The sequence below is a fragment of the Rhopalosiphum padi genome, chromosome 3, assembly GCF_020882245.1.
Source record: "Rhopalosiphum padi isolate XX-2018 chromosome 3, ASM2088224v1, whole genome shotgun sequence".
Lineage (NCBI taxonomy): Eukaryota > Metazoa > Arthropoda > Insecta > Hemiptera > Aphididae > Rhopalosiphum > Rhopalosiphum padi.
Window position 1 is genome coordinate 5,403,850 of NC_083599.1, and position 10,941 is coordinate 5,414,790.

The 10,941-nt window shown below is 26.2% G+C and overlaps 1 long non-coding RNA gene across 1 annotated transcript; it reads left to right on the plus strand.

The window, feature by feature from the left end:
- Nucleotides 1-8,736: 8,736 nt before the first annotated feature.
- Nucleotides 8,737-10,334, plus strand: LOC132924293 (uncharacterized). Its single transcript, XR_009661306.1, has 3 exons — nt 8,737-8,875; nt 8,991-9,029; nt 10,290-10,334. It is a non-coding gene; the product is annotated as an uncharacterized LOC132924293 (long non-coding RNA).
- Nucleotides 10,335-10,941: the final 607 nt, after the last annotated feature.

Here is a 10,941-nt window from a genome sequence, read left to right on the forward strand (position 1 = left end):
GATGTAACACATGAAAATTACGTAATTAACCGGGAATTATCGTAAACATATATACAAAATGGAGATTTTCGATATTTACCGGTTAATTGCGATATTCACCAAACAAATTGGTAAATGTTGTGTATAATACTAAAATTTGACTATAACACAACTTTTATGTTTTTCTGCTGCACAGTTTTACATTAGGTAGATTTCTAGTATCTACTATCTGTAAATATGTTTTTGCGCAAATCTATCAAAGAAAAACAGCTAGCTCTTCGAGAGGCAGCTGGTTTGAGCAGTATTTCAGGCACTCAAGGGTTGAAGGGTACCAACGATGTCACTTCAAAACTAAATGTAAAAATAATAAATGTGCTTGTCGTTCTTCAGGTAAACTTTGTAATTCAAAATGTCATGGATCATTAATATGTGAAAATAAATAGTTAATAATATAATATGATATAAATACAACAATAACCATTTGTATAATTTTTTATCGTAAATTCCCGGTAATTGACATAAAAATCTACTCATATAAATTAAAAATGGATATTAACGATATTTACCGGTAAATTACGTAAATTATTATTTTTCGTCATTTACCGTAACATATATATATATAAAATGATAAAAAAAAATAATTTTTTTAATTAATTAAATATCGATAGTAATTTATGGCTACGAACATTCCTCTAGTAATCATAAACAAATACACAATAAATTAAAATGTATTTAAAAAAATTAGTTAAAATCTGATACGGTTTAAAGATTACTAATTACAGTTGATGAATTTATAGTTAGTAGTTTAAATAGTGAATTTGATATTATAACAACAGGAACTCTACTTTTTTTAAATTTTATTTTTTTGATTATTTCATTTGTATAACCTAACAGTGGGTAATGTAATTACTTTTAATTTCTAACACTATAATCTGTAAACTGTTACAGGAAACAGAACTATACAAATTCTATTATTATTATTGTTTTGTCGATCAATGGGACTTTTAAGTCTGCTGCCATTTTTCACGTATTTAATTGATAAAACTTAATAAAAAAAAAAAAAAAAAAAAAAAAAAAACAGTAAGTACATACCTATATTATCTAAAAAAATATAGATAATTAATAATATTTTATAATAAGAAAAAGATAGAATAAACCTTTTGTTTTTATGTCTATGAAAATATAAATATAATATATTGAAATAATATATATAAGTAGATAACCACTTTTTGGTGATGACTATAATGTCACGATGTTTTTTTGTCCAGTAATATATATATATATATATATATAAATATTAATTAAATTTAATATTATTCAACCAAAATTACAATTTATAAATTTCTAATCAATATTTTAAGCAATGATAGTCGTGTTACGATCCGACTCGAAGTGTGTCCTAATACTCCTAACCGTCTTTTCGTTACAAACATACATTTCCCGCCCCCCCTATCCACACATTTAATTTTGCTCCAACAATAATTAGTATCTACTTATTTCTTGTGAATTCTTGACCACAATTTTACAACTGATGAACTACCATAATTTTCCTTATCGTGATCCGCGTTCGAATTCGCATTATTTCTAACCTTTTTTTCTACATATTTTCCTTCATTAGATATTTTATATTAACCGATTTTATTTTTACCAACAATTTGCTCTATACAACACTACCTCAAGTAGTCAAGTACCTCGATACCAAGCCAGGCTACTCGCTCGAACATTAAAGACAAATATATCCTCCGATTTGCTATATGAAACATCACATCACGTAGATCACATGATTAACAAAAATGCATTTTGGTTGCAACTCGTGACCAAATTAGGAGCTCGCTTGCTCGGAAATTTTAATTGAAAACATTTTATATTAAAATGTTAACATAACAAAAAAAGTGCAAAAAGTTTATAACTATCTGACAGAGTATAGCAGAACCCATTACCTCTTATTCGGCGTTGGCGCATTACGAATTGCTCCATAGAAGAATCTAAGTAAATTCTCCAACACGGACTATTTAATAAAAACTATAAAAATCTCAATAGGCTATAACACTGGAACAATTGATCTGCGTGAATTTTCGTTTGCATCATTGTTTTCAACGTAAAAAAAAAAATACATAGTACAGTAAAATCCCGTTACAACGAACTCCAAGGGACCGATTTTTTTTTTCGTTATAACGAAAATTTACTGTAAAAAAAAATCCTGAAATTTAAGGTAATCGGTAAAGTAGAAATACACCTATAACTTGAAGACTTGAACATTGACTTTAGCATGTTTGTGTTTCTAATTGGACAAATAATTGTTTCACCACACCTTTCGTGTGTGGTTTTTACTTACTAAATATAATATAAATCTACTAGGTGGGTATGCAACAGTAATATTGAAATGTATAATTTTTGGATTATGATGATCTACAAGAGTATAGAAAAATCCATTTCCCCCTATTCAGTGTAGATACTAAAAATTTTATTTAGTTATTCTCGCATATTTACCTTCATAAGTCACGGATTTTTTTTTTTGACATATCATCTGTAAATGTATTATATTAATGCAATGCAAAGCATTAGTCAATTTAAATTATTAAACGTAACTGTTCCCAAATATTATTTTCAACCAACAAACTATAAACATAGTACATATCGATATGCACTAATGATTATTGACGGAGGTATTTAAATTTTTAATAATGGTAAACTTAATATTATAATAATTAAACTTAGATAAATTGACTATCTGGACGTCAAACCAAATCTAACCTGACTTGTTGTAATAATTTTAGATCATTAAAGATAATTTTAATATTAGATAAAAGTCCAATAAATATCCTTTAGGATAAAAATTAAAATTACTTCACCATAAAGTATAATTACGTACTAGTAAATTTAGCAATATCTGTTAGTAAATCCGTTAATTTAAAAAAAATCAGTTATTATATAAAACCATGATTGAGAACCATTAAAAATGTATTAATTTAACGCTTCAAAAATATTATATAAACTATTCTAGTTTTAACGATAATTATGACAATTTTAAAACACTCATTAATAAACTATTTTCAATTTCCAATTTTCTATCAGAAACCACCCTTAAAGTTGAAGATCCGTTCAAATTTTCTACTATTTATTGATTAACGAGATATACGCATTCAGAATCTAAAATATAATACATTATTTTAATACTTTATGCAGTTACCTGGTAAAGAAACTTAATTTATTTTTAGTGAGATTAAACGAATGTTTTAAAATATGTATTCATACGTCTTTTGGCTGTATTACCATGTAAATGGAGTTGCTTTTACACAACTTATTATGATTGATATGACGTAAATAATACTTCTCGACGTTTTTGACAAATTATCAACTTAAAACATTAATATTTTCGGTTTGTTTATCGTCAGTGGTTAACTTTACATGCTCTCCAAGTTAAGTCAAGTGCTTGATTATTTAAGCTTGGTTGTTTTCGTAGTTCTTGCATATTTAATGGTTATCTTTTTACTTAATATACTACCATTGAATATCTAAAAAGTAGTCAATGAAAATAACCAAGACGCCAATTGGCATCTATACGCGTAAGATAATTTTGAGAATTAAAGAACCTCCTTCTCTTGCTCCACATCATACGGTGTTGTGATCACCTCCGACATCAAATACTGACTCCAACCCGCTACCACAAGTCACTTCAATCATCAAATTAAAAGATAAATAATAAATAAAAGATAAATTTTTCAATATTTATACTATCATTGATGTTAGTAAACATGTGTTCTAAAAAAAAAAAAATTAATAAGTATAAAAATCCAACACTTTTATTCGGTATTAAATAAATTAATATATTGGGATTATAATATAACTAATTTGTTTTGAACAATTTATTTTATTGTTATTTAAATGCTATAATTTGCATTGATAATCAAAATAATATATTAAATAATAAAAATTGACTAGATATTCAAAATGATACCTTTTTCCGTATCATTTATTAAATAAATTCTTATAGTTATGATCATAACAAGTAAGTCAACTTATTAATTTCATATTATAATCATTATTTCAGTGGTTCTCAGCCTTTTTTCGTGTCACTCTCATCCAGGATAACTTAACACTACGTCTCCCTAATATCAAAATAATAATAAAATAAAATACAAGCGCTATAAAAAAATACAGTAGGTACGCAGAAAAATAATAACTAGGTACACATTTTATTTTTGTTCTACTGTTAAATAAACATTAAAATTTTAAATTGAAAAAAAAATAATTAAGATTATTGATAAAATATAAGAATTGAATAGGCTATAAAATCTAAAAATTAATGAGACATTTGACCCTAATGATTTTTACATTAACAATTTATTTTATTGTTATTTAAATGCTATAATTTGCATTGATAATCAAAATAATATATTAAATAATAAAAATTGACTAGATATTCAAAATAATACCTTGCCTAACCTGAGGATTTTCATATATTTTATAAAAATACAGTCTGGTTGTACGTCGCATTTCATGACTTTCGTCAATGCTATTTTCTTCTACATTCCCCGACTTTTATCTTGTTACGGTCCCCGCGTGCCCGATACATGACCGTTTTTTCGCTCGAAATACTATTATAATGGATCCTAAAGGTTTTGAGAAAAAAACCTTATCTTAATAAACTTAGATGTACACATCTATGCCTTAGCGGACATGCTAAATTGCAATGGCGGTAATGCGGATCATCTGTCTTAAATCACTTAGAATCTATGGGTGATTATGTCTCTTTAATATAGAATGAGGGGGGGAGGGAGAATTATTGGGAATTTCTTTGATGGTGAAAGATGAAGGTGTAATAATTTTGAGCAAACCCCGTTAGTCGACCGGTTACCGATATCTCGTACATATATAACTGTATATCATATTGTTTTAACAAGCATGTAAACAATAATATGATTAATGGTTATATATAGAAAAGCAATAATATAGCTAACTAGGTTAACACATTGACTGCGTAATGACGCCAAATTTATTTATACTCTCAATAACATCATATTTCAATATAGTAAAAACATATATATCTTTTTTATTTTCTAACTAAAAAAATTACTTTTTAAAACTCAAATATTGTATAATTATAATATGTTCAAAATTTCAAATTTAATGTTTACCACAAAAGTTTATCCAAACTTTTGCGTATTAATGATTATAAATTAAATTATTTTACCTATCTTAGCTTCGTATATATTATGTAAATAAGTAGATATACCTAATACACAGCAGTTTTCTTTTAAATTTTAAATAAGTTTTAGAAGAAGCTTTTCATTGATCGAAAAACAGCTTAAAATTTAAAAGAAAACTGCTGTGTATTAGGTATATCTACTTATTTACATAATATATACGAAGCTAAGATAGGTAAAATAATTTAATTTATAATCATTAATACGCAAAAGTTTGGATAAACTTTTGTGGTAAACATTAAATTTGAAATTTTGAACATATTATAATTATACAATATTTGAGTTTTAAAAAGTAATTTTTTTAGTTAGAAAATAAAAAAGATATATATGTTTTTACTATATTGAAATATGATGTTATTGAGAGTATAAATAAATTTGGCGTCATTACGCAGTCAATGTGTTAACCTAGTTAGCTATATTATTGCTTTTCTATATATAACCATTAATCATATTATTGTAAACATGCTTGTTAAAACAATATGATATACAGTTATATATGTACGAGATATCGGTAACCGGTCGACTAACGGGGTTTGCTCAAAATTATTACACCTTCATCTTTCACCATCAAAGAAATTCCCAATAATTCTCCCTCCCCCCCTCATTCTACATTAAAGAGACATAATCACCCATAGGTTCTAAGTGATTTAAGACAGATGATCCGCATTACCGCCATTGCAATTTAGCATGTCCGCTAAGTCATAGATGTGTACATCTAAGTTTATTAAGATAAGGTTTTTTTCTCAAAACCTTTAGGATCCATTATAATAGTATTTCGAGCGAAAAAACGGTCATGTATCGGGCACGCGGGGACCGTAACAAGATAAAAGTCGGGGAATGTAGAAGAAAATAGCATTGACGAAAGTCATGAAATGCGACGTACAACCAGACTGTATTTTTATAAAATATATGAAAATCCTCAGGTTAGGCAAGGTATTATTTTGAATATCTAGTCAATTTTTATTATTTAATATATTATTTTGATTATCAATGCAAATTATAGCATTTAAATAACAATAAAATAAATTGTTCAAAACAAATTAGTTATATTATAATCCCAATATATTAATTTATTTAATACCGAATAAAAGTGTTGGATTTTTATACTTATTAATTTTTTTTTTTTAGAACACATGTTTACTAACATTAATGATAGTATAAATATTGAAAAATTTATTCTTTATTTATTATTTATCTTTTAATTTGATGATTGAAGTGACTTGTGGTAGCGGGTTGGAGTCAGTATTTGATGTCGGAGGTGATCACAACACCGTATGATGTGGAGCAAGAGAAGGAGGTTCTTTAATTCTCAAAATGTTGTTGTAGAAGGATGGTCGTTTGGTCTAGAAGCCTGTCGTATGATACTATAAGACATTTCTGAAATATTATATGATTGAGCTCTCATTGTTTCGCATGACAGTAAAAAAAAAAAAAAACATCATTTGAAAATTACTTCTAAATTATTCTGGTTTCTTATGGCTGTCAAAATATATTTATAATATTGCATTTATTTAATAAATAGAGTATAAACAATAGTCAATAAGGTACATTGTTGACTTCAATGTGAATTTGAGGATATCAGCTGTCACTTGGGTAAAATCATTTTTTATGATTACTTAATTGATTTTTTTTTAATTTGATTCCCATTCATTAATAAATGCAAAAACTTCTTTTAAAACTTATTTAAAATTAAAAAAACTACTGTATATTAGGTATAACTACTTATTGTAATACACATTATCTATCTATAAATCCTAGATAAGTAAGGACTAGATAAATGTTGTTATCAAAATTACTTTAAAGTCAAAGCTATTAATTTTACTAATGATTATCAAGTATAAATACACAATACATGATTTTAAAATCAATACATTTATTGCTTCACTCCAAATCTAAAATGATGGAAAATAAGTACCTACCACTTGTTTGTATAATAGTTATATAGTTGAACGCTGTATAAGATGTGACACATTTAAAATAAATTATAATTAACCGTTTACGAAAAATGATTCTGATAAAAAATTGTCTAATGGTCTTATTAATTTAAATTAATATGCATAATATTTAGTACTATGTATTATAATATTTCCACCATTAGGTAAGTTTATTTAATTTATGATATATACTTTTAACGAAAACATTACATTTGAACATATACATATAATTGTACACTATTGAATTTTAAATAATAATTTTACATTGAAATATGACGTCACTGAGAGTATAAATAAATTGGCACCAGTACGCAGTAAAAGTGTTAACTTAGTGTCCTAGTTGCTATGTTGCTTTGTTAAATATAACCATTACCCATAATATTTTTTACGCATGTGTTAAAAGAACACATTATAATATCACTATAGGTACAGCTGTATAAACATACGATATATTCCTAATCCATCGACTTACCGGTTTCGTGCTAAGAGCTCAAAATTATATACCGGAATCCGTCTAAGAAATTTCCTATAATTACCCCCCCCCCATCCATTCATACATTAAAGAGACCTAATCACTCGTAGATTATAAGTGATTCAAGACAATCTATCTGCAACATCACCATTTGACACATGTCCGCGAAGGCATTGACGTGTACGACTAAGACCCTAAGTAATAGTATTTCGAGCGAAAAAACAGCTATGAGTCGAGCAAGCGAGGACCATAAAGTTGTGGGTCGTATATGAAAATATCATAGATGAACGATGGGGAACGCGACGCACAACCAGGCAGCATTTTAAAAAGTCAAAAAATCCCATGTCAGGTTATGTCCTTCACAGACGACTTAGAATAATTAATTGTTTTTTTTTCTAAATAAATATACTATTATGTTAAAAGAATTAAATCATTTCGGGGTATCGTGATCAATACGCTTGGTTTGTTTTTTATTAACCACAGCAGAAGACACGATGATCATAATAATGGGTTGTAGAGGCTAAGAGCATTGATGAAAGTCGGGAAATGCGACGTACAACTTGACAGGATTTTTAAAAGTACGAAAATCCTAATGTTAAGGAAGGCCCTCTACCGAGTCTACCGACGATTAAAAAAGCCGATATCTCGGAATCTATAGTTTAGATAATTTTAATTATCTCCTGGTGTAAAAATCTTTGCACGATCCGATACTACAGGTATAGGATGTGTTGTATTAATATTTAAATTATGTATTAATAACATTTACTAGCAATACAAAGAAGTGTCGTTTAAAAACTATATTAGGAAAAAAATTGTGTAATAATTATACAAACAAAATATTAATGTGAGTTTGACTGTTGACGTTGACAAATCGTATTTGTTCTTTGCGGTTAGGTTCAGTAACGTCATAAAAAAGATAAATTCGTCCAAACTATAGGTTAATATAATATTTACGTAATATAATATCAAATAGTAAGAAATAAAGAATAATATGTTGACAACAACAGTTGTCCTTACACATTTTGTTATTGCATATTTGAACATCGTTTATTGATTTTGTATTGTATGGTGGGTTATGGAAGAATCGGTTGTAAAAGAACTTGAGAATTATTTTTAATATCAGTTCATTTTTTAAAGTGTTCACACAATTTATATTTTTTTTGCGCATCAAATAATTAAAATGATTTTTTCTAACCATTATTTTCTAACTATTACGATTACAGTTCTTTCAATTGTGATTATTCAAACAACTGCATTTGACACATATAACAAAGAATTTTCTAGTATGTTCATATTTATTGATTTATAATTATTTTTTATTTTTATTATTATTGTATTAATAAGTATTTAATATTTATACATAACTTATACCATTTGTTGTAATTTTGGTTATTTCAGTTTTAAACCAAAAAAAATTTGGAGTAGATAGTCGTGTTGGTATGGTGAAATTTATTTTTGCATAATTTTTATTTATATTTTTTAAATTTTTATTGTATTGATATTCATATATATTGGTTTGTAGAACTTGTTATAAATTAATTACTTGTAGAAACTGAAACCAATTATTGATATATTACAAATGATTAGAGACGATCATATCTTGTTTATTTTTACTTTGTATACAATATTAAGATATAAATAATATAAATGTCAGTCTCGAAGTTATATTGCTTATGATTTTAGAAGAAACATTAAATTTGTTCTTCACAAAATAAAATTTGTATAAACTCAGAATATAGCTGTAGTATATAATTATTAAGCTATTACAAATTATATAACAGACAGCATTTATACTACACCTTGAAATTTTACCTGCCTTTAGTCCAGCAATATACAATTAATGATACATATTTATTTTAGTCTTATGTAAAAATATTCTAAAAGAAGGGCAAATAAGTCCCAACATTTCTATTTTTAACTTTTTCCTAAAACTATTATAGCTAAAAAATTGGTTGAAATCTCATTAAAAAGGGATTATCAAGTAGATACAAAATGTGAGACAAAAAATTTTAATTTTTCAGAGTTAAAAAAATAGTTATTTTTTGCTAGATTTTCATTTAGCGTGGTAGATTACCGAAACTGAAGAACGGGTTTTGTCATTTGGGGTCTTGTTAAATTCAAATTGGCTAGGAGAAGTATTGTGAAGATTTTCAGAACTTTAACTTCAATCGTTATCTCACTCCAAAGCTATAAAGCTGAAAAACATAAAAAAAACGCCCAATAAAATGTGTTTAATTTTTTTTGAAGCTCTGTAGTGAATTAACTGCAAAAAATAAAGTTCCGAAAATCTTAACTACACTTTTCCTAGCTAATGTGAATCTAATAAGACCCCAAACAATAAAACCCGCTCTCCTGTTTCAGAGATCTATCTCACTAAATTAAAATTAAAATAAAGTACATTATACATACATACCTATTGCATACAATTTCTAAAAATTGAAAATCAAGAAAGTTTACATGCCGATCTCTGACTTGGCAACGGTTTTTTTTATACTTACGGTAATCAATTGAATTACGGGTTTGCGTTTTATTTGCTATGCATTCGACATGGCGGTCTAACAACTAATTTAACCTAATTTCGTATGAATTTTCAAGCATGTTAATATTTATTAATTTATAATTATTATTTTTGTTTTTGCTTATTATTTTATTGATATTTATACATAACTTACACAATTTCTTACAATTTTTGACTAGGTCTTCCTGAAATATTGAAAGAAGAATTTGACATTGCTAATGCTGGTATGGTCAAAGTTATTTATATATAATATGTATTTATTTATTTTTTAAATTTTACATAATATATTGATATTAATCTAAAATTGTTTGTAGAATTCGGAATAGATTATTTTGAAACTGAATTCAATAATTGATGTTTCATTATTGACTAATAACAAATACAACTTATATCGATTCTTACTTTTAATTTGAACACAATATTATCAAATAGAAAATTATAATGTTTATGGTTTTAGAAAATATATTAAATCTGCATTCATATATTTGTATTAGCTGCAGTTTGTAATAAGATTATTAAAAATTATATAAAATCCAACATTTATTTCAAACATTGAAATTTTACCTGTCTTTATAGTCAAGCAATATATACTTAATGATACCTACAAACTATTATTTTAATATTGTTTTTGCTACATCGGTTTAGAATAATAATAATATAAGTGTTTAAAATTATGAAAGTTTATTCAAAATAATCGAAGTGAATTATTTTATAGTCTTATTTAAAAAATAATTCTATCATTATTATATAATTAATTCCTACTACGTATTATTATTTTTTTTTCAGCTGATATTAAACGTAATATTTTTAATATATTATTTGTAAACATAT